This window comes from Rhinolophus sinicus, chromosome 2, assembly GCF_057876585.1.
Source record: "Rhinolophus sinicus isolate RSI-liver-muscle chromosome 2, RSI-T2T, whole genome shotgun sequence".
Taxonomy (NCBI): Eukaryota; Metazoa; Chordata; class Mammalia; order Chiroptera; family Rhinolophidae; genus Rhinolophus; species Rhinolophus sinicus.
In genome coordinates this window covers 163,035,492-163,060,454 of record NC_142502.1, presented here as the reverse complement: position 1 = coordinate 163,060,454, position 24,963 = coordinate 163,035,492, and positions in this window count along the sequence as shown.

The following is a 24,963-nucleotide window of genomic DNA, read 5'->3' as shown; positions in this document are numbered from 1 at the left end:
CAATTGTAAAGACTTACTAAAACCAGGGTTCTGACATGAACACTGTTTGTCAGTCAGATTCATTGACACAGATGTTCATTCAGGACTGAATTACACAGGCACAGAGAAAGGACTGGGACCTCTATTTTATTGGGAAAAGCTAATCTGAGATGACATGATTATGTACCAAGCAGTGGATTCCATAGCTATCTGGTCTTCAGCAGCTTCACTAGCCGCCCATTTCTGTGACATCATTTCTGGAAGCTTACTCTAGAGTTAGTTTATGCATCAAACACCTAAAAAATCCTAGTGTGGTTAAAATAGCTGGAGAAGGTTCTAGTCCCTGTAATTAAAAACTCTAATCCATAAACAAAAGATATGATAAAAACATATGTTATTTAATGGAATAAGTTAATAAAATCACCAGGTTATCCCAAAATTTGAAGAATGTTTGAAAGGTACAAGTCATAACTTTTGTATTAATGTAACATTTTAATGATTTAATTTTTAACATTTTAATTCATGTAACAAGTTAACTTTTACATTAGTGTAACATTATAATGAAAAAAATTAAATTACATAGTTTAAATATTTCAAGTTGATTGCTATAAGAATAGAAAATGCAGTTTTGAAAATGTTAATGTATCCAGGAATGAAGAAAAACAACATTTTTCTAAAGGAAATAAATGAATAATGTTGGTAATGAAGCAGGAAAAACCTTCAACCATACTAGAATTTATAATATATGTTCATGTTTATGTTCTATGAACAGGAAGCATAGACTCTCAGCACACCCAAAAAGCAAAATCCAAGTGTATACTCTTTATAAGAGACACTCTTAAGGAAAACAAATAAGAAGATATAAAGAATTATGCTTAAATATATTAGGCAAATCATGATGAGGGGGCATGTAGGGTCATGCTTCTGCCTACGATATATAGAAATGAGTATCATTCCCATACTAACAATAAGAAGAAAAGCCAGAAAAACTACCGAATCATAACTTTCCTGAACCCATGAGATAACTGCAGTTACAAGGCAACCAGCGAGACAAAGTCTAAGGAAAGACAAGTCCCTTCAAGGAGACAGGACACAAACAGTCACTCAACTGTTGCAGAGCAAAGGGTAAGAAAACAAACAAACAAACCAAAAACACTGTGCACAAGACACATGGGTAAGAAGACGTCTAATAAAAATTTTGAACAAATTCTTAAAGATTGAATATGGACTAGCATGGGAATATACAATACTTGGGAGCAACAGAAAAAGAGGAAATTCACAATGAATGCAAGTAGAAAAAAGAAAATAATTAAGAAAAATTAAAATAAAAAATATGAAAATTGAAAACAGAAAAAGCAATTGAAAGATAATGAATCAAAAACTGATTCCTTGAAAAGAAACTAATAGTATTAATATACTTCTAGCCTAGTGAACATGAAAAAAGAAGAAACGACACAAATTACACATATTAGGAATGAAAGATGTGACAAAACTATAGCAATTGGAGACATTTCAAAGAAGTGAGAAAATACTACAAATAACTCTCTGCCCATGGATTTGACAACTTAGATGAAATGATCAAATTCTTTGGAAGAACCAACTACCAAAAACTCACTCAAGAAGAAAAAGATAACCTGAATAGTTTATTCCTATTAAAGGAATTGAATTTACAATTTAAAATATTGCAACAAATAAAACTACAGATCCAGGTGGCTTCTCTCGGGAATTCTATCAAACATTTAAGGAAGAAATAATACCAACTTTCTGCAATCTCTTCTGAAATATAGAAGAGGAGTGAACATGTCTCAAGTGCTTTTAAAGGAGAAAGAATACCTGATACTGAAATCAGAATAGATATTACAAGAAAAGGGAAACACAAACCAGTATCACTCATAATCATAAAGGCAAAAATCCTTCAAGTTATATATATCACCAAATGGGGTGTGTCCCTGAAATGCAAAGTTGATTTAACAAATCAATCAGCATAATCAACAGATTAAGGGAAAAAAAATCAATTGACAAAATTTAACATCTGTTCATGACACAAAGTTTCAGGAACTAGGAACAGAAGGATATTCCCTTAACAAGATAAATGGCATCTATAAAAAGCCTACAGCTAACAAAATGCTTTATAATGAAGGCCTGAAAATGTATCTTTCAAGAAATGAAGCAAGGCAGAATATCCACTCCTACCACTCCTGTTTGATACTGTACTGGTATTCAGTGCAATTGGGAAGTAAAAGGCACACAAAGAAAAATAATAATAAAATGTTATTTATGGACAACATGGCTGTCTATGTAGAAAATCCCAAAGAAACTACATAAAGCAAATAGAACTAAAAACTGAGTTAGCAAGATCAAAGGATTCAAGGTTAATATACAAAAAATCTGTTGTACTTTTCTATAGAAACAGTTAACATTTGGAAACTGAAATGTTATAAAAGGATACCTATTATATATACACAACAGAATATTATTCTGCCATACGAAAAGATGAAATAGTGCCATTTGTGACAACATGGAAGGACCTTGAGATTATTATGCTAAGCGAAATAAATCAGACAGAAAAAGTCGAGAACCACATGATTTCACTGATTTGTGGGATATAAAACTGAAAGCAACAAAGGAACATACAAACAAATAAAGAAACAACAACTCATAGACACAGACAATAGTTTAGTGGTTACCAGAGGATAAGGGTGCTACATGAGAGTAAAAGGGGTCAAATATATGGTGATGGAAGGAGAACTGACTCTGGGTGATGAACACACAATGTGATATATAGATGATGTATTGCAGAATTGTACACCTGAAACATATGTAACTTTACTAACAACTGTCACCTTAATAAACTTTAATTTTAAAAAAGGATATTATCTATAATAGAATCAAAATTATTAATTATTTAAGAACGAATATAGCCAAATATATGCAAGCTTTACATTCAGAAAACTATAAAAACTGAATGAAATACATTTTAAAAGACATAAATGGACAGATATATCATGTTAATGAATTGGAAGATTCAGTATTTTGAAGGTACCTATTCTTCCCCAAACTGATCTAAAATATGCAGGTAGCAAATAAGCACAGGAAGATAATCATTAGAAAATTGCACATTAAAACCACTAATAATATACCATCTATTAGAATGACTAAAATGTTTTTGAAAACGGACAATACCAGTAGCTGATAGGGATATGGAACAAGTGGAACTCTCATACACTGTTAGTATGAATAGAAAGGGTCAACCACTTGGGAAAAGTGTGTCAGTGTCTTATAAAGTTAAAAGTATACTTATCTTATGACTTATAACTAACAGATGAAAGAAACAATAATCTGAGACTTGCACCAAATGAAAATGAAATGACAATGTATCCAATTTGGGTGGAGTACCTAATGCAGTGCTTAACAAAATGCATATAAAATTTATATTATTTGTATTAGTTTGTTAGGGCCACCATAACAAAAGACTACAGAATGGGTAGCTTAAACAAAAGAAGTTTATTTTCTCGGTCCTGGATGCTAGAAGTCCACGAACAAGGTGCTGGCAAGTTTAGATTCTTCTGAGGCTACTCTCCTTTACCTGAAGAGGCCCACCCTCTTGTGTCCTCATACAGGTTTTCCTCTGTGCTTACACACCCCTAAAGAAACCCTTTCTTAAAGAAACCACTCAGATCACAGTAGAGCTCCCTTACTCATTTTAACTTAACTCTTTAAAAGCCCTACCTCTAAATACAATCACGTTCTGAGGTTAGGGCTTAACATGTGAATTTTATGGAAACACAATTCAGTCTAGAATACTATTAAATGTTTAATTATAAAAAGAATAGGGTTTTATATCAATGACCAAAAATTCAGTTTAGAAAATTAGTAAAATAAAATAAAGCCCAAAGAAAATATGAAATAACAAAGAAAGTACAGGAATTAATGACATAGAAAAGGGAAGAAATGTGAAAGTCAATGAAATATGTCTCTTTGCACAGTTTAATAAAATTAATGAAACGTTAGCTAAAGTCTTTAGGAAAAGAACAGAAAGGATGCAAGTCACTTACATCAGGAATCATCAATATCGGGATGAAATAGACAAATTCAAAGAAAGACAGAAACTCCTAAAGTTCATTAAAAATGCATACATAATACATACATCATGTGTGCATACATACATACATACCTGCATAACCTGACTAGTTCTACATTTACTAAAGATACTGAATTACTAGATAAAAACCTCCGCACAAAGAAATGCTTAGCCCCAAATGGCTTTAACAGATGAATTTCACCAAACATTTAAGAAAGAAATTATTAAAATTGCATGGAAATTCTTTCATAAAATACAAAAGTAAGGAGTACTTTCCAACTCATTTCAGGAGACTAGTAGTACCCTGATGAAAAACACATTTAAAGAAAATAAATTCCAGACCAGTATCACCCATGAATATAGATGCAAATATATATAACAAAATATTAGCAAATTGAATTCATCGAAATCTAAAAATTACAATATACCATGAGCAAGAGAGCTTTATCCCAAGAATGAAAATACGATTTGTCATTCAAAATCAATCAATGTAATTCATAATGTCAAGAGACAAGAAAAGAAAACCCATATGATTCCTCAATATACTCAGAAAAAGCATTTAATAAACTTCAACGGTCATCCTTGATATAAACTCTCAACAATCTAGGAATAGAAGGAAATGTCTCCAACATGATAAAACGCATTTACAAAACATGGTTAACACCATATTTAATACTGAAATTTGAAGGCTCCTTTTCTATGCTTGTGAGCAGGGCAAGGAGGCTCATTTGTAATGGTGGTTCTGGTTAAAATAACATGGCAGGAAAGGAAACAGAGGTCAAGTAAAATTTTCTTTATTCACAATCTTTCTGATTATCAAAAAAGCACAAATCTACAGAAGAACTATTGGAAGAAATGTTCCAATGTTGAAATTCAATGAATTTTATCAATGTTATATGATAAAAGGCCAATCAATATTCAACATCAATTTTATTTCTATATGCTAGCAATAAAAAAATCAAGAAACTAAAGTTAGTGTGATTCCGCTCAAAAAGCATGAAATACGTGTGCAATATACATTGAAAAGTACCAAACATTTCTGAGAGAAATTAAAGAAGATCTAAATAAATGGCAAGAGATACTATATTGTTAAGATGTTAATTCTACCAAATTTGACCTCTGGATCCAATTTTAATGAACATCTCAGCAGACATGTTTTGTAGATATTGATAAACCAGTTCTGAAATTTTATGTGGAAATGCAAAGGACATAGAATGGCTGAACTACTTTGAAATATAGAATTAAAGCAGATGACTTACACAATCTGATATCTAAGCTTTCTATAAGCCTACAGTTATGCAGCTGATTTGGTATTGGAATCTGGATAGACATACACACCAGGGAAACATGGTCAAGGGGCTGGCACACACATGTACGTGATTTTTGACAAAAGTGCCTAGTCAGTTCAGTGGAAAGAAGTATAATCTTTACTACAAGTGAAGCCATTACAATTAAACATCCTTGTAGTACGAATTTCAACATGTATAAATTAACTCATTATATATAAAAATAACTCAAAATCAGTCATAGACCTAACTAAGAGCTAAAACTCTAAAATTTCTAGAAGAAAGTAAGATAAAACCTAAGTGACTTTGAAATAGGCAAAAGTATCTTCAGTAGATATAAAAATAAATATTGCAAAAAAATTTGATAAATTGGACTTCTTCAAAATTAAAAATAAGGCATTGTTAATAAAATGAAAAAATAATTACAAACTTGGAGAAAATATTTACAAAATGTGTATTAGATTAAGATTTTTTTGTTCTGAATATATATATATAAAATAAGTCAATATTAAGACTAACAACCCAATTAAAAATTGGGGAATAGATTTGAAGAGAGTTCATCAAGGAAGACATATGAATGTTAAGCATATGAAAATATGCTTAATTATATTAATTATTAATAAATACAAATTAATACCCAAATGAGATACCACTATACTCTTACAGAATATCTAAATGTTTTCAAATTTGCTTTCTTAGATTTTATATATATAATATTGTATGCCAGCTATACTTTAATAAAAAATAAATCTTATAATAAATCTTATCATATTTCAGTAAAGAACTAGGGTGACTTGAAGTCTTTTATATTGCAGAATAGAAGAACTGGAGAAGAAATAGGTAGAAATGTAATTATGATGAATTTATTTAGGAAAAGCATTTAGCAATTTATCATAGTTAAACATGAAATTACTATATGATCCAGCATTTCACTCCTAGGTATTTACCAAGAGATAACAAAACATATACTCCATATCGACTTGTGTATAAATATGGAATCTTTTTTTCATAGTAGTCAAAAACTGGAAGTAATACATATGTCCATTTACTTATGAATGATTAAATAGAATGCAGTATTATCCCTAAGATGGAACGGCACTCAGCAACAAATGAAAGAAGCTAGACACCAAAAACTTTGTAATTCCATTTATATTAAATTCTAGAAAGTCAAAAATCACAGTGAGAGAGCAAATCACTGTTTTCTAGGGGCCATGGATTTGGGGGAGAGACTTCACTTAGGTAAGGGGCAGGAGGAGACTTGTAGTGAAGGAAATGTTCTAAACCTTGACTAGTTCGTTTAAATGTTCAGGTTATAGAAATAAATACAGTAACTATTCTTCAAAGTTAACTGAACATAAAAGTAGCAAAGTCGCTTGAAGAAAAGAAAGGTATAATTTGAATTGGCAGTAATTAAAATGAAATGACTTCTCTCAGTCCAGAGAAGGGCGTTTTGAATCATGATCAATGTGCAACATTTTTCTTGCCATTCCAATGTTGCTGTTTATATAAATGGACACATTACACTGAAGTACAAGCAGCTAGACTGATTTTAGTCATTCCAATCAGTAGTTCAAAATTAAAAATAGAGACAACAGCTTTCTAAATGCTCCTGCGATGCTGATTATCTAATTTCATTGCATTTATTGCCATTTCTGGCCACTGTTTTGCCTTCAAAGGGGAGTTTAAGATCATGCAAGAGCAAAGGGCTAGGATAAGGTTTTTTTTGGATTTTATTGATGGGTATAACAGGCAGAAAATCTGCCATGGAGATAGCATGTGCAAGATACCTGTTGTTACCTTTTTTCCCAGAAGAATCTGGGAGTTGTTTGGAGAACCCAACACTGTGTTTACCAGGAGATTTTTGAAAGAAGAAAATTTATGGATGAATAATGTAATTAAGCAATTAGACTGATGAAAAAGATGATAGTTGTCAAATCCATCCAGTCACTTTATTACCTTTTCTACTTTCTCTGAGCTCCTGGGAATGAACACATGCATTTTGAAATGTACATTTAATAACTGATAAAGTATATATCTCTGGAATGTATTTCCTATCAGTGATGTTCTTCTGATGATTAGATATTTCATTTCATAATTATTACACAATAGAATAATTTATAATTTAACTTTTTAGTTTAGATAATTTTTTAGAACATTTCGAATGTGCTTTCTAAATATTATATTAAACATTTTAAACTGGATTGATAAATATCAATCAAGCCACATTTGTAGTTTCTAGTTTATAGTACTAATTTGCTAGGTAAGAGTGCCTGTTTTTATCAGACAACCAAAATTAAAATTCCAGTTGTAATTCTAACATTTATAGAGATTTTAATAAATGATGGTTATTAATTCAGATGAACATTCTGGAAAACATTTCAATCAAAATGAGGCTCATTGATAGACAGTACAAAGGTTTTCTACTCTGAATATATGACCTTTTTTTTCCTTCTCTTTACATAAAATGCAAATGTTTTTCACTAACCAAAGATGCAATTGAATGAATACTTTTGCTACTTGGTTGACGATAGTGTGCTTTGTTTCCAGGAAAGGACTGAACTCTTCGAGTTCGTGTGTGTGTAAAGAATCAGCATTGCATCTGGTTTAAGCATAGGTATATATCCATTTCTTCATTCATTTAGACAACAAATAAGCTGCATCAATAAAGTCAGAGGTGTAACGGAAGTTTCTTTTTTTTAAAAGTTCTTGATAGTGCCATTTCCCAATCTGCTCAATGATTTTGACGGTCAACATCACTGTGCAATGACCACACTTTATGTAATTTGCTATATATCTTTCCCAGAAAGTTTAATTGTAGGTAGGCACTCTTAATAATAATGTTTTATATTAATTATTTGATTTTTTAGAAATGTGATTTAAAAACGTTCAGCACAGTCAATTTCATGCAAGTAGGGAAGCCATAATTGAGTCAAATCAAAGCCTGAAAGCACAGCGCTATCAAACATTGAAACATACAAAGATGATTATTTGTTTTATCCCATGTTTGGGGTAATACCAGAATACTGGTGAAAAAAAAAAAGATACTAATTCCTTATCACAGAATAGTCTTATTTCTCTTTTGGATAGCTTAGTTTGATTTTTAAAACTCTCCTCTATTTCACAAGTATTGCTTTTGTTTAATATTTAATGGTTACCATCTCTTTTGTTTTCGTTATTGGCTCTGTTATGGAAATCATTATGTGTAGATTTATCTAGAATAATACTGACACAATGATCAAAGTATTGAATGTTGATTTAAGTGAAAAGCTAATGAATTATCCAAGAGAAGACTGAATATTGTAATACAACATTTACACACTGAATATAAAATACATTTTATGATAAAGTTGACTATACCCTTATTGAACTCCAAAGGTTGATTTAAAAATGTTACTTAAAATAAAACCTGATGGGTTTTTGCCTTGGAAAAGGAATTATTAAACGTCTCGGCTTCAGTGGATTACTTAAAACAATGAGACTTTCTTGCTACTGAAGCTACTTAAAAATAATTAACAGTAAATATCTATGTGATTTTTGTCATGGGTATGAAATTCAGCTCTTTATATGATTATATTTTCCAAATCTATGACATAATCTATAATCTATATGTTTAATATTTTTTATTAGTTTCAGGTGTACAAAACAATGTAATAGACGTTTACACCCCTCACAAAGAAATAACCCCCTCCCCCAACCTACTATCCCTCTGACATCGTATACAGCTGTTACAGTTCCATTGACTCTATTCCCTATGCTATGCTACATATCCTGTGACTACATATATTATATATATATATATAGTTTTATATATATATAGTTTTATATATATATATATATATATATATGTAATTATAGTTGACATTCATTGTTATTCACCCTCAGCCTCAGGTGTACAATGCAGTGGTTCACATACACATTTAGACTGATTGGGAAAAATAAGAGTTGCCAAATCCATTAGCTCATTCACTATATTGTCTTTTTCTGCCTTTCCTTCTGTGCTCCTGGGAGTAAACCGACACCTGTATTTAGATACCAAAAGTACTGTAAGGTCTTCGTTATACTATGATTCTATGGAGGATAATTTTAGCACAAAGTTCTTATGTATTATTTAGAGCTCCTGAAGGGAGAGCAGAATTTGCCACCCCAAAATATGCGTTTTTAGCTGATGATTATTTTAGCATGATGATTATTTCTATTCAGAAATAGCAATCATAGGAAAAGTTCTGAAAACTTAACCTTCTGTAAGAGACATTTACAAGGGACATTTACATTTAGAAGGGAAATCTTCAGTTGTTAATAGTTCTCTGAACCAGGAAGAGAAGGATGACTAAATCTCTAGAAACTCATCAGTGGAGAAGACAATCACTTAAATCTGCAAAACAACTTTACCCTCTCTTACTGTGCTTTTCCTGGTAACCTGCCATAACTGGCTCCCCCAAACCCAACATCTTCTTTTGCTTTTAGATGGAGATTATATTTTAGGTGGTAGTTTAGGCCACTTGGGAGAGTTGCTCAGTTTTCCTGGATATCTCCCATATATATATATATATATATATATATATATATATATATATATATATATATATATATATATATATGAGTTATACATGTTATGAAACTTCTGTTTTCTCCTGTTAATCTTTCATTGGGGTAGGGGACAGCTCAGCCAAGAACCTAGAAGGGTTGAGGAAAAATTACTTTTCCTCCCCCACACTCCAAATATGAAGAGTTTTGTTTGTGTTTCTGTTTTGGTTTTGACTATTGCTTTTTCTAAAAACAAATTCAAGTTGAATTTTTTAAAGCTTGTAACACACATCTTAGCTATGACTGGATCCAAGTTCCATAAATTTTCTCTTTCCCTTCTAAAAATATTACCCCCTCTACACTCTTATTTCTCTCCTTCCTGTTCATTTCAAACTTGTGAAAGAGTAGTCTTCACCTGTCATTTTTATTTCCTCTCCTCCAACTTTCAATTTAAAAACAGAAATAACCTTTTTTTTTTTTTTGCCTTCTCCGATTTACTGATTTAATTTTCTGGAAGGTTACCAATAGTGTTATGGATAAATCCAGAATTTTCTTACTCATTTGTCTGTTTTTACTGTCCTTACTTTCCTTCTTATGTCTTGGATGCATTCTATAATATTAACTCAGGTATGCACCTTGATAATATTCTCCATCTTTATCTTTCATCATACTTGACTCATTTCATTTTAGTTCTCATTATTTCCCTCTACCCTTCCTATTTTGGTTAAATAGTATTATCTTGAGAAATACCTTCCTAGAACACCTAAAATTCTACCCTGTTTAAATTAAGACTAAAATTATATTTAGACCACGTGTTTACATCTATGAGGATTCACCTTAAATATTTTTTATTGTGCCAAATCCCTTTCTTGGACGTCATTAAATATTTCTATTTACAAAGCCTAGCAGAGTACATGGTGTACAGTAGGCATTCAATAAATGTTTGAACATTTATTAGTAGATCAACATTTGTCAGATTCCCAAGCCTTTATTATTTCCATTTTTCTGTGCTGCTTGTGCAGTTAAGTATCGCAAACTCTACAAGTATGAAATACCCAAGGACTGCACCCTAAACCTCTTTTGTGGATAGCACTTAAATATTTTTTTTCTTTTCTCCATTTATGTGGGAGCCTGGCTTAGGGGTGAAATAACTGGCCACAGATTCTTATGTGTCAATCGCTATTTCAAAAGTGTCACTAGCCTAGCCATCTCTGCATTTGCTCCTGGCTCTCTGCTGTCCTCTAGTGGCTATATGCTGTATACCCTTACCTGGAGTGGTACGAATGAGAAAATAGTCTAGGTGAAGATCTAGAATTGTCTGTCCACACAGACTGGATTTCCATTGGCTGAGCTAAGTAGTAAGAAGAACTGATGTGGCCTATCACAGGAAGGCCAGATCCATATCATTATGAGCTTGGAACCCCATTAGTGTTCCTTTCATTGTCATTGAAATCAAGCTGCCTACAGACAACAGCCTCCATATCACCCCTTGGTCTTTCATCAGATAAGCACCTTTGTGTATTGCGAGATTTCAATAAGCCTTACCCAAAATATGCCTTGTGAATGAAGTCTCTTTTCAATGACTTAGTACATTTATATTCTTTGCTAAAATAAAGGGGACAGGGGTTGCTAAACCTGAATGGTCCCGGATATGTAGGTAGAAGAAAAGCTAACGGAGCCAATACTTAAATGGCACTCAGCAGAAAAAATCCCCTAAACTGCTATACTTGTAAAATTCTTATCAATTATGAGATATAATCTCAGATAAGAGTGATACAATTTTAAGCTATGTGCCAAGGAAAGATTAACTCGCCCTCCTCACATCCCCTTTTGTATCAGCACACCTTTAAGTCATGGAATGGAAGTATGTTATCTGAAGTTTCATTTCTACATGAAAAAAATAGAGACGATAGTCTCAATCCTCTATAACTCAGTTATTGTGAGAATAACTTTAATTAACTTTACTTGGTTTGTAAACTATGTAGTTTTATGCAAATAGAAGGGATGAATAAGGTGATCATCTGTTTTAACACGTTTACATATAAGCATTCAGGCAATTACATATCTCCTTAAACTTGTAGTCATGAGGAGCATGACACAGTGAGAGCTCGTAACATTCTTGGGTAATTTGACTTATTATTGAGTTGTAAGAACTTTTTATATATTAAGTATACATGTCTTTATATATATTTATATTTGTATATATTATATAAGGAAAACAAAAAGGTCAGCTACAGAATGGAAAAATGCATATAAAATTATATATGTGTTGATATTGCACTCAACAGAAAGAGGAAATGTGAAGGTTGCCCTTTCTGCCCACCAAAGCACATGGCAAGGTGAAGAGAATCAGAGATACAAACTCTATGTCTGGAATACCTTTTTATGAACTGTATTCTTAGAGTAGGAAAGCTTATTGGATATGTTGACAAAAAAAAAATTAAAAAAAATCTGAAAGCAAAGATATTTTAGCCCTGTCCATTATTTGTTCTCCTGGGAAGAGATTGTCATTCCGAGTGTCATATGCCAATATCGAGATGATAGTGCAACATCTGGGAAGGGATAGATGAGACATGTCTAACCTGTCTTCTGCAGCCATGTGCCCTGGCAGAGACCTAGAAATTTCTATGTTCTCTAGGAGATAATGAAAAAAAAAGTAGCTGTATCTCTGGTTATTACTGTGGTGACAGAGTATCTTGGTTATTAAGGGCTACTGAGCAAGCTATTTCAGGGACCAAATTGGAGTGTCGGTCATGGTTCAGGAAGACACAGAGGTCCTTAGGCTTCAGTCGGAATGAGTCAGCAAGCAAGGGAGAGCTATAGGGCTGTGACTAGTCAGGAGACAGAGATATTCATGTACATGAGTAGGATGCTTATCGATAGGAACAGACTCACTGTACCTCAGGGATACCAACCTCACATAGCCAGTGGAGTGCAGCCCAAGGACCAGCATGAAACAAGGATAACCACTAACCCCAATCTCATGGTGAGCCCTATGTCTTGGGAACCATAAGCTTTCTTCCACTCCAAGATGCCAGCTCAAGAAGGAAGAGGGGTGGGATAAACAGCCTCAATAGGACTTGCGATTTTAAGTTGCCCGCATGTTTTCAAAACAGGCATTGTTTGAAACCAAAAGAAATTTAAAAATGAAAGAGTGAGGTATTATTTTTAGAATATCTAAAATTTCATTTACTCCTATTTCCGGTGAGCTATCAAAGTGAAGCAGATATATTTTCTCTCTATATTGAGGTAATTTTTAACCCTGTTACACAGCTAGTGAATGTCAGAGTTTATATTAAAACTAGGTCTGTTCTATCACATATGCACTGAAACTATTTTTATAGGGTTGACCCTACCCTAAGGTATAATGAATGTCAGTAAAATATTACTTGCTATTATGAAGCTTCAGATACACCACAGGTGAAATCTATCAACAATAACATACCAACTACATATATTAAAAGTCTGTTACAACACAGGAAATGTACATATACATACATACACACATGCACACATGTAATTATAGATGCATTTATATGCATATATTTTATATATAAATGGAGTTTTAGGCTTAACAAATTGCTTGATGGTTGAGGGACATTTTTGTTCAATAACCAGGCCATGTCAAGTGGAGTGAGAAAAATTAAATCATGGAGAGGTCATACATTATCAGTAAGGGCTATACAAAACTTGATGTCTCCTGGAGCAAGTCAGTTTCTGGCTAAAATTCAATCTCTCTTTTCTTTCAATGTGTCCCAAACTGTCCCACAGCTCTCCTCTCTGAGGAAATATAGCTATAGGGAATCATGTAGAAAGTAATAATCAGTATTGGGTTTCTGATTTACCAAGATGTTTAGGGAATCCACTTAACTTCACAGCTGCAAATTCCTTACATGAAAATTTAACACAGGCCTTTCTTATAGGTGGTTAGAAATAACTGGTAGAAATAATATTAAAAATGATTTGCAAAATCAACAGGAACTTCAAGCAATATTTAAAATGTGAATAAAGAGATTGAGTGGTGTGTGTGTGTGTGTGTGTGTGTGTGTGTGTATAAATAAAATTGATATTGAACAACAGCACACTACAATGGGGAGAATCGGCTTTGGAAAACACAAATTTCTCAGTTATCACAGGGAGCAAATTCTAAATCTATATCACATGGAATATGTGGCCAAGGTATTATGGAAATTGGTTAGCTTTCTGGAAGGAAATACTAATTCCAGGTGTCTTCAATAATAGTATTTAGGGCGACCTTGGTTCTTTCCAGATCAATGAGAAGGTACATGATCTTAGCCTTCTTAAAATGGCTACATTGTGAGGGAAACCTGCTACTTGAAAAAGGTGCTGAAGTCAGAAAAAGTCTCAATCCTGACTTGTGACCTAACATATAAGAACAGTCTTGGCATACAAACTTTCGCGGGAAGATAAACATCTTAGGCCATATGATGGGAAGGTGCCCCTTTGTGAAAACATTTGTGAACACAAAATATTTTTCTCTAAATCAGCATGTGAAGGTGTTGCCTTACAGCTGCCAAACCATTTGCTCCCCCGTGCTCTTCCCGGGATTTCACAAGGGAGTGCCTCAGCAAACTGAGGCCCGATGGAGAGGTATTGGAAAAGCTCTGTTGAGGGGAAGTCTCAGCAAACTGAGGCACGATGGAATTATATCAGTCCCTCCCCTTCAATGGATTCCTTGGAGATGTGCGTGTGTGAAGGCAAAGTTCAGGCTGGAACACAATGGGAACTTTTGGAAAGACGGCCAGCAGGCTGCTAACACACAGATCTTGAGATTAACAATCATTACCTCTTTAGAAGTTTACCAATAAAAACTACACGTTGGCCTGATTCAGGGTTTAGTCCCTGAGACTGTTCCCCTAGGCCCGTGCTTGCACTCTATTCGTGGCTACTGTCTTTTCTTAAGCCTGCACTGCCCTTCTCCTTCCCCACAACCCATGTCGTGCTGGACACGACATGAAGGAAACAGTGAATTAAGACTTCATATGTAAATAATAACTATCAGTTCTTTTTGCCAACCTAGCCTATCACTAAAACATAAGCATCCACTCCAACATGTTGCCATAATCTATTGAAATCCAGGGAGGAGAGAGGCAGCAAGCTATTTTTATTCCCACAATGTAGGTGGTCAACCAAATAACTTTTTAAAATATCCAGTTATTGATTTTGTCATCCTGTATAAAAACCTATTTACCAAACATGTTTAATTCTACATTTCCTTCCTTGACAGACTTTATATTCTTTGTTTTTCTGTTTCCAAATAACAAAATTTAAAATGTCATTTCTGCCTTTCTCACTTCAGTTTCCAATCAAAGTGTTTCTCTTCTCTCACCCACATACTTGATAGCATTTTCTTATGTAAAACAAAACTGATATTGAAACAAGGAGGCTTTTATAAAGTACAAATTAGTAGTGGAAGACAAGAAAAATGAGTAAGAAACTCAGATGGTGGCTGAATTTCCCAAGGAGCTCAGGGCCTGAGGGTGTGGGAGTGATATTTTAAAGTGATTAAATGCTATGAATGCCCTTGTACATTTCATATACTAAATGATATACTTGTATAAATGAACATTCTACAGCAGGGATAGTCTTTGGCTTTGCTGACCTTTTGAAAAATTGGGAACAGGACTGACTGCATGTCACTGAGCTTATATGATTTATACACAGTTCCTCTAGTTCCCTGAACTATAAGTTATTGAGGCAAAAGTGACCCTGGAATTTTCCATTTTCAATAGTTTACAAAACTATTTGTTTTGTTTCAGTGAAGCATATCTGAACTAGTGCAATATGCTTCCCCAAAGGTTAGAGATATTTGCTATACACAGTGTGTGCGATTTGCCCTATTTATATATTGAAGAATATTTGACCTCTTTATTTTTCCATTGTTTAAAGTACAGAACTTATCGCCAGTTGGCAGTTTTTGAAAAAATCTTAGTCTTAGTATTTCAAAACTAGATTTCATTTTAACTAACTCTGCATAACACATGTGACTATAGTAGAGCCAAGATGGCGTCCAGTAGAATTTGAATGTCATTTAAAGCACAGGCTAATTAAGAAAGTTGGAGGCTATTTGTTGTCATGATTCAATGCAGTTTACATACTGCAAAATTAGGTGATGATGCAATCAAGTAAAAAGTGGAAAGGCAGCCAAGTACTCCTTTAATTCTTAAGCTCTCATTGACTATTTAAGAGTTAATATAAATATGAGCACAGTGCATACATAGGAGTAGATTCTAGCAGAGAAATAAATTAAGGCAGTTTTCATTTCAAAGTAAGTTGGAGGGCTGAAAGGTCCAATATCCTAGTGGTAATTTTTCTTCAACACTTCTTTCCCCCCCCCTCTTTTTGGTCTTATTAATAACTGTACTTCGTTGGTTTTGCTTATACTATTATCTATTGTCAGCTGATTTTATATATATATATATATATATATATATATATATATATATATATATATATATATATATATAGTGCAGGTCTCTGCAACTAAAGCAAGTGTCAGAGAGAGAGAGAGAGAGAGAGAGAGAGAGAGAGAGAGAGAGAGAGAGAGAGAGAGAGAGAACTAAGAACTAATTGGTAATATTATGGGAGACCGGAGACTCATAGTGTGTGTGTGTGTGTGTGTGTGTGTGTGTGTGTGTGTGTGTGTAAGAATGTGCATTACCAAAATGGTCAAGGATGCCTGAGGGTGACCAAGTATGACTCTTGCAGAAATAGGAAAACCAAGCAAAATCAGGATTCCATGGTGTATGTTAACCAATGATTGAGACAAATGGAAATGAGAAGACAGGGGAAAGAGATGGATTTAACTTACTCTTTGATAGAAACAAAACAAAACTAAATAAAAAGAAAACAAACATACAGGATGGTGGGCTTTAAGCATTATTATTTAACAATTAGGATTAATACGTTCATGGACCACTAAGTTTCCATAGTACACAATTTGAAAACTTTTTAGTAAATATCTAGACTTTAAAATGAATGAAAACTAGGTATTTCTAAGGTAGTATTCCATGTGCTGGTACTCATAGAACTTTAATGCTTCATGTATAAGATCCAGTTACCCACTTATTGAGGGAAACAAATAATTACTGTCAATAAGTATATATTGGTAATATACTTAGCCAACGAATACATATTGACAATATAAATTATATATTGATGGGAACAAATACTGTGCCAATTGTGTGTGTGTGTGTGTATGTCAAAGTTATAGCTATAATATTTATGTACTTATACTAATATATATATACCAGGGTTGCCAAAAAACCTACACATTTTAGGAGCTGTAATCTATGTATTACTTTTAGAAGTTGAATTGAATTACGGTAGCAATGTATAATATAGTATTCACTCAAAAGATGGTGTTAATCAAATGAATGTTAGTGTCATTCATTGTATTACAATGTTAATACAGTGTTTTCCTTTCTTAAAATGTGAATACATTTTTTGACTGTCTTTCTCTGTTTCTCTCTGTCTCTCATTCTCTGTCTCTGTCTGTCTGTCTGTCTCTCTCTCTCTCTCTCTATATATATATATATTATATATATATTATATAGGTATATTTTATACACACACACACACACACATACTTTCCATTGAATATATGTGGGCAGCATTCAAATGTGTGTGTATTTAGATTGACTAAATATTAACTTAAATATTAAAACTGGGAAAATAATCATATCTAATTTTAATACTATTTTATGTTAGAATCTTAGAGCCTAACACAGAAATATTTTCCTAGATAATATTTTTGCTTTAATTTATCTTTATTCCATTATTCATTTCTCTCATGACCAATTAAAAAGGTATACTCTTGACAAGTGAGTGGATGGAGTGAGGCCGTATAGGGAGACTGAAATGAACATTCTGGAGCTAGAATTAAGTCTTGGCATGCTCAGGGATCAGTCAAATCATTAACTAGTAACTGAAATACGTGTCACACAAGAAATCTTTCCTGGTTTAGAAATTGTAAACTAAGGGGCTGGTATATAGTGTCAAAACAAAATTATTAGTTGGTAGTTATAAGATCGATTTTAGAAGCTTAAAAAACCATGAAGGAATTTAAGATATAATTTCAAAAGTTTACCCAGCATGCAATAGTGTGTTTAAAGTAATGGCTTTTTGATATGACAAATTTAGTTACCTTGTAGGAATTTGATATAACTCTTTTTGACCTTCCGGGGGAAAAACGTTGCTAAATAGAGGCCATATGTTACAAATGTCATTTGGACAGTTTGTGTAATATGTTGAATGCTTGTAAGTCACCTGAGTTTGCATATTTGCCTTTAGGGGGGAGTCTCCTAAAATGCAATTTGATCACTGAATGATGTACACTCTAAAATGTTCTGTTACGTAATTGTTTAAAAGAATCCCCCACAGCTTTGTATTCACAATTAACTATGAAAGTTAACATAAAGTGTCTTTCACACAAAATAAACAAAATAAAGGTTTTCATAACACTTTCTTAAAAACATGGCAGCTTTCAGAGAAAGAGAGGATTTAGTTAGTAAATTAAAGCAGGTGTTAAAAAAGTCTGACTGCAACAGACCTTGCAGGCCATTTAGCGCAGCCTCCTCGCTGGCAGAGGAAGAATCACAATCTAGAGACAAGCAGTGACCTAGCAAAAAAAGAACTCAGTCTTCTAATTTGCAGACCAATTTCCTTCCTCATATCCCATGGTACCTAACAACAATGGATATTCTAAACCTGTTTTGAATCCATCCTCTAGAGTGGAGAGTGACCAGTGAAGATGTGAGACATGGCACTGCAGGACAAAGAACTGCTTCGTCACATACAAAACTTTCCACGTTGGGCAAAATCCAATAATAGGATTTGAAATGAGCGAAGAGTATACCAGTTTCTCATCAAAGAGTTAACATTTAATTTGAATTAATTAGGAACTGGAGAGGGGGCAAAGGCATTCTCAATCAGCGTTTGCTTAGCTTAAATAGATACCTCTTAAAGTCAAGGAATTTGGTTACTTCAACTATTTTAAAATATCAATAAAACAGCTAACAGCTTTACTAGCTGTTAGCAGATAAAAGCTACGAAAGTTGGAACTAAAAGAGAAAATAAAGGAAAAAATTGAAAATGAAAAGAAATGTTCCCTTCAACTAGGTAAGAATTGAAAATAAAGTTAGACAGGAACTTATTAAAATGAGCACTTATTTATTTTTCTTTAAATTCTTATCTATAATTGGTATCCTATTTCATGTATTTTTAGAGTATAAGTTTAGTGACAATCATATTGCTGTTCACATAGTTTCTTTTATATATATTATATATATATATATATATATATATCTAAGTATATATAAGATCAGTATCATAAGAGGCCAGTGAATTGCCAAGTCCGTTATAGTATTTAACAAGGCAACAGCACCATATTGTTAGCAATAATAAAGGAATTATAAAGAGTATCTACAAGTTATCAAATGCTTCCTATGCTTACATACACTACATGAAAGGAACTGGCTAAATACAAAATATGAATCATTTCTTCGGATGAACAGGTGAGAAAATAAAAATTTGGCAAGGTTTAGGTAATTTTCTTGAGCTTTGTAAGTGACAGGATTTAGAAGCAGTTTTTTTTTGTCTTTCAAATCTGTGGTCTTGAAACCATGCAGATCCAGAAATTTATGCAAAGTTTCAAAGAAGTTATTATCAAAACTATGAACATTCTATTGCTATTTTCCATGGTGTTATAATTCATTTAAATAAAAATTCCTCTGGATATATTTTCGGCTTTTTTTTTTTTTTTTTTTTTTTTGAATCTAAATACATGACAGATCAATAAGGCCAGATTTCTATAGTTTACTTAATAAACACCTACCTGGAAGTTATTATGTATCAGAAATTGTTCTAAGTATTTTAGGAATATTTATTCGTGTAATACTCATAACACTCCTATTAGGCATATACTATTATTATCTCCATTTGACAGATGAGGAAACTGAAGAACACAGAACTTGAGGAACTTATTTGAGTTTACACAGCTGGTAAATGGCAGAGTCGGGTGTTGAACCTAGGAAGTCTGGTTGAAAGTCAGTGCTATTTGTCATTCACTAAGCCACTGTATGAATTCACCTGGTAAATTCAAGTGGGGAGTCTCAAAGTCCACTAAGTATCTATTTTCATTACCAGTAGTCTCTGGTAGCTGAATTTATCCTTTTGCCACGTGTTTGGCTGAAATAATGAAAGCAACTAGTGGTTACCCTTAGTTACCACTTGTGTCTTTTTCCCAAGATAGTTCCCCAAATTTCCAAACTTGTTTTCTGAAGATGTATAGCATATTAAGATTTTCCCAGTTACAGCAACATGGGAAATGCAACAAAATGCATCCTGCCCTTGGAAATTCACAATGCTAGTCTTGCAACAAAGAAAACCTCTTTCACATCGTTTAACCCAAAGTTTTCTAAGTGTAGTTGAGTATGAAAATATTAAAAACATTTAGAACCCACATGGATATGTGGGCAATGCCTGATGATGGCAATAAATCAAGATCTGGGGTCAAATAATGCAGATTTAATTCCTGAACATTTAGGGTAAAAAAACAACCATCTCTTTAAGCCTCAGTTTTCTCATTTGTAAAATGGTAAAACAGCCCCTTACTTGAAGGCTGCTGGAGTTATAGCATAATTAGGTCACTTGGGAATCTTATGTCATAGGCAGCCTACTACGAAATCTTCACAGACTGCTTTTTAGATGTTTTAATTCCAACAATAGGTTATTTTAAACATTTCTAACACTCCCGCAACATGCATGCCAAAAAGCAAAATTCTCTCTCTTCTTCCAGAAACGTTAACAAGTCCTGACACCTTCTCAGCGTCAGAATGGGAAGAATTCATTTGACTGGATTGTTGCTGTTGCTGAGAGAATTGAAAACCCACCTCCATACTATGGAATAGTGCTCGGTCTGAACTGCAATTGAAAATAATTTCTTTAAGGAAATTGTGCCAAACATCAAAAGCTCCAACTTTATTTTTAAATCCCTGTGCTCTCTTCTGAGAAGACACCAACATTATTCTCCTCCACGCTCATTTCTACTGTTGACATTTCTAGTTTAAGTTCTAAGCCTACCAGGTCACCTTGAGAACTGTTCACCAGCAGAGGTTTTTTTGTTTTCTCCAAAGAAATTTATCTCATGGTGACAGCAAAATGCCACTCAATATCCTCAAAGCCAAATTCTTTAAACAAAACAAAACAGAGCAATTTCTTCTCTTACTGTGAGTCTGATGGGCTTGGTATCCACACACCAAACTGTTTCCCCTCCTTTTTTCATTCTCTTTTTACTACATTGCACATGTCACTAAATTCATTACCATGAAAGATGGACAAAAGTCATGTTTTTCCCAAGTGAATTTTCAAGCTGCCACAGACACTTCAGGCAAAAGAATATTTTCTTAATTCATCATCTAGTTCTGTATCATAAATCAAATGTATGCAGTAAGCAATATACCACGCAACCAAGGTAACTAGAAGATAATGTCATACGGATGACACAGAAAGGAGGGGAAGCAGTGCTTTATTTATGGTCTTTGGCTCAGGAACAGATGATAAGTGCACACTGCAAAATGTTCCCATTCATTCTTTTTCTTTCTTCTTTTCTTTCCTTCCCCTTGTCCTCTCCACCAGGACAGAGGAGATGGGAGGACTTTTTCAGTGAATGAGGTACATAAGTGCGGAGGCTACAACAGCACCCAAACCCTTTGCCTTCCCTCTCTCATGCATTCTGTATTCTTTTTGTGTCTAGCTCCAGTCCAAACCTCTGCAGAGCCAAATGACATTCACAGGACTGTTTGAAACCTGTGCATTTCAAATTAGGTATTATGTGTGTGTTAAGGAGAAGGCAGATACTCTAATATGTCACATTTCTTGAGTCAATCATTTTACTCTAAGATTTGAGGAGAAATAAGTAATGACTTTATACAATAAGCAAATATAGTTTATAATGAGCTAACACAAAATTCTGGTGGCTATTTAAGATAAAACTTTTTTCACTTTCCCAATGCTTACAAGAGAGAATTCCAGGTATTGTTAGAAATTCAGACTCTGATACATCTTGTCTACCAATTAATAGTAGTTTCATCTTGGTCACCTCACTGAGTCTCTGCAAGCTTTGTTTTTCACCCTACCTGCAAGATGCAAATAAAAATAATACTCTCTCCCTAGATTTTTCAGGGTCAAATGAGACAAAGCCTTGCATATAGTAAAGCACACAATAGAATTTAATTAATATTACCACTTTCTTTCAGACTTCTGTCTGATGTGATTATTCTCCAAACTTTAGGTCACTTTTGTTTAGCTGGATAAGTTAAAGAAACTCTGCTCATTGGTTGACTTTTTGAAAAATATGGAACTTAAGTCTAAGGTTCAAAAACCCAGTGAGAATGTTCATCTTATCTATTAAACCTAATCCCCATTTACTGCTAAGTGCCTATTGGGAGAGTATGATTAAAACAAAAGAAATCAGAGAACACTGTGACAAGTAGGTGTTAGGGAAACCTTACATTTATAAATGTAACTTAATACTACTTTTTGTATAAATTGAGTTGTTATAAATTGTATGTAAAGCAAGGGTTCCTCTATTATAGTTCGCTTTTAAATTTCAGCTCTGGTGCAAAGGAACCATTACCATACCACAAGGTGAACCAAAAACCAGGAAATAAAACCTCGTGCAGACATGCCTGCACTGAAATAAAGCTCTCTTCATAGTACTTGTTACTTAACTGTGGGCAATTTGTATGCGTTTTTTCTTCCGATTCCTCATATATGAAGTGGGTATCACCTCTGTCTACCTCACAGAATTATTTCCTGGATTCAGTACAATGTGATAGGTGAAGCATCTGCACACATTCATTCAGCAACTATTTGCTGAGCACATACACTGTGGAGGGCACTGCACTAGAGTAAAGTCATGCATTCGATGCTTATGCCCCCAGACCTTGGAACTTCTAATTGGGGTGGCCTATAAATGGAAAACATGCAATGGAGGAGATGGGCCGGAATCCATGAAACCCTTTTTTTAAAAAAATTTATTGGGGTGACAATTGTTAGTAAAATTACATAGATTTCAGGTGTACAATTCTGTATTTTATCATCTATAAATCCCATTGTGTGTTCACCATCCAGCGTCAGTTCTCCTTCCATCACCATATATTTGATCCCCCTTACCCTCATCTCCCACCCCCCCACCCCCCTTACCCTCTGGTAACCACTAAACTATTGTCTGTGTCTATGAGTTTTTGTTTCTCATTTGTTTGTCTTGTTCTTTTGTTGTTTTTGGTTTATATACCACATATCAGTGAAATCATATGGTTCTCTGCTTTTTCTGTCTGAATTGTTTTTTGTATTTCTTTTTCTGAGATTTCATTGTTAGTATATAGGAAAGCAATGGACTTTTGTATGTTGATTTTGTAGCCAGCAACTTTATTGTATTTGTTGATTGTTTGTAATAGCTTTTTGGTGGAGTCTTTAGGGTTTTCTATTTATAGCATCATATCATCTGCAAAGAGTGATAATTTAACTTCTTCATTCCCAATTTGGATGCCTTTTATTTCTTTCTCTTGCCTGATTGCTCTGGCAAGGACTTCCAACACTATGTTGAAAAGCAGAGGTGATAGGGGACAGCCCTGTCGTGTTCCTGAACGTAGAGCAAAGGGCTTCAGTTTTTCACCATTAATTATGAGATTAGCAGAGGGCTTGTCATATATGGCCTTCATTATGTTAAGGTGTTTTCCTTCTATACCTATTTTATTAAGTGTTTTCGTTATAAATGGATGTTGTATCTTGTCAAATCCTTTTTCTGCATCAATTGATATAATCATATGATTTTTGTCCTTTATTTTGTTTATGTGATTTATCACATTGATGGATTTGCGGATGTTGAACCATCTTGTGCCCCGGGATGAACCCCACTTGGTCATGATGAATAATCTTTTTAATGCATTGTTGTATTCGATTTGCTAGAATCTTGTTTAGGATTTTTGCATCTGTATTCATCAGAGATATTGGTCTGTAGTTTTCTTTTTTTGTGTTGTCCTTACCAGGTTTTGGTATCAGGGTACTGTTGGCCTTGTAAAATGAGTTAGGGAGTACTGTCTCTTCTTCAATTTTTTGGAAGAGTTTGAGCAGGATTGGTATTAGATCCTCTTAAAGGTTTGGTAGAATTCACTAGTGAAGCCATCTGGTCCCGGACTTTTGCTTTTGGGAAGGTTTTGGATGACTGATTCAATTTCGTTACTGGTGATCGGTCTGTTTAGATATTCCAGTTCTTCATGGTTCAGCCTTGAATGGCTACATGTTTCTAAAAACTTGTCCATTTCTTCTAAGTTATTGAATTTGGTGGCATATAGTCCTTCATAGTATTCTTGGATGATCCTTTGTATTTCTGTGGTGTCCATGATAACTTCCCCTTTTTCATTTCTGATTTTGTTAATTAGTGTCTCCTCTCTTTTTATCTTAGTGAGTCTAGTGAAGGGTTTGTCAATTTTGTTAATCTTTTCAAAGAACCAGCTCTTTGTCACATTAATTTTTTCTATTGTCTTTTTGTTCTCTATTTCATTTAGTTCTATCTGATTTTTGTTACTTCCTTTCTTCTGCTGACCTTGGGTTTCATTTGTTCTTCTTTTTCTAGTTCTTTAATGTGTAACATGAGGTTATTTATTTGGGATTTTTCTTGTTTCTTGAGATAGGCCTATAACGATATACATTTCCCTCTTAAAACTACTTTCGCTACATCCCAAAAATTTTGGTAGGCTGTATTTTCATTGTCATTTGTTTCTATGTATCTTTTGATCTCTCCTCTAATTTCTTCTTTGACCCAGTTGTTCTTTAAAAGTATGTTGTTTAATCTCCACGTATTTGTGTTTTTTCCCGCTTTCTTTTTGCAGTTGATATCCAATTTCAAAGCCTTGTGATCAGAGAATATGCTGGGTATGATTTCAATCTTCTTAAATTTGCTGAGGCTGATTTTATGTCCCAATATATGGTCTATCCTTGAGAATGTTCCATGTACACTAGAAAAGAATGTATAGTCTGATGTTTTAGGATGAAGTGCTCTATATATGT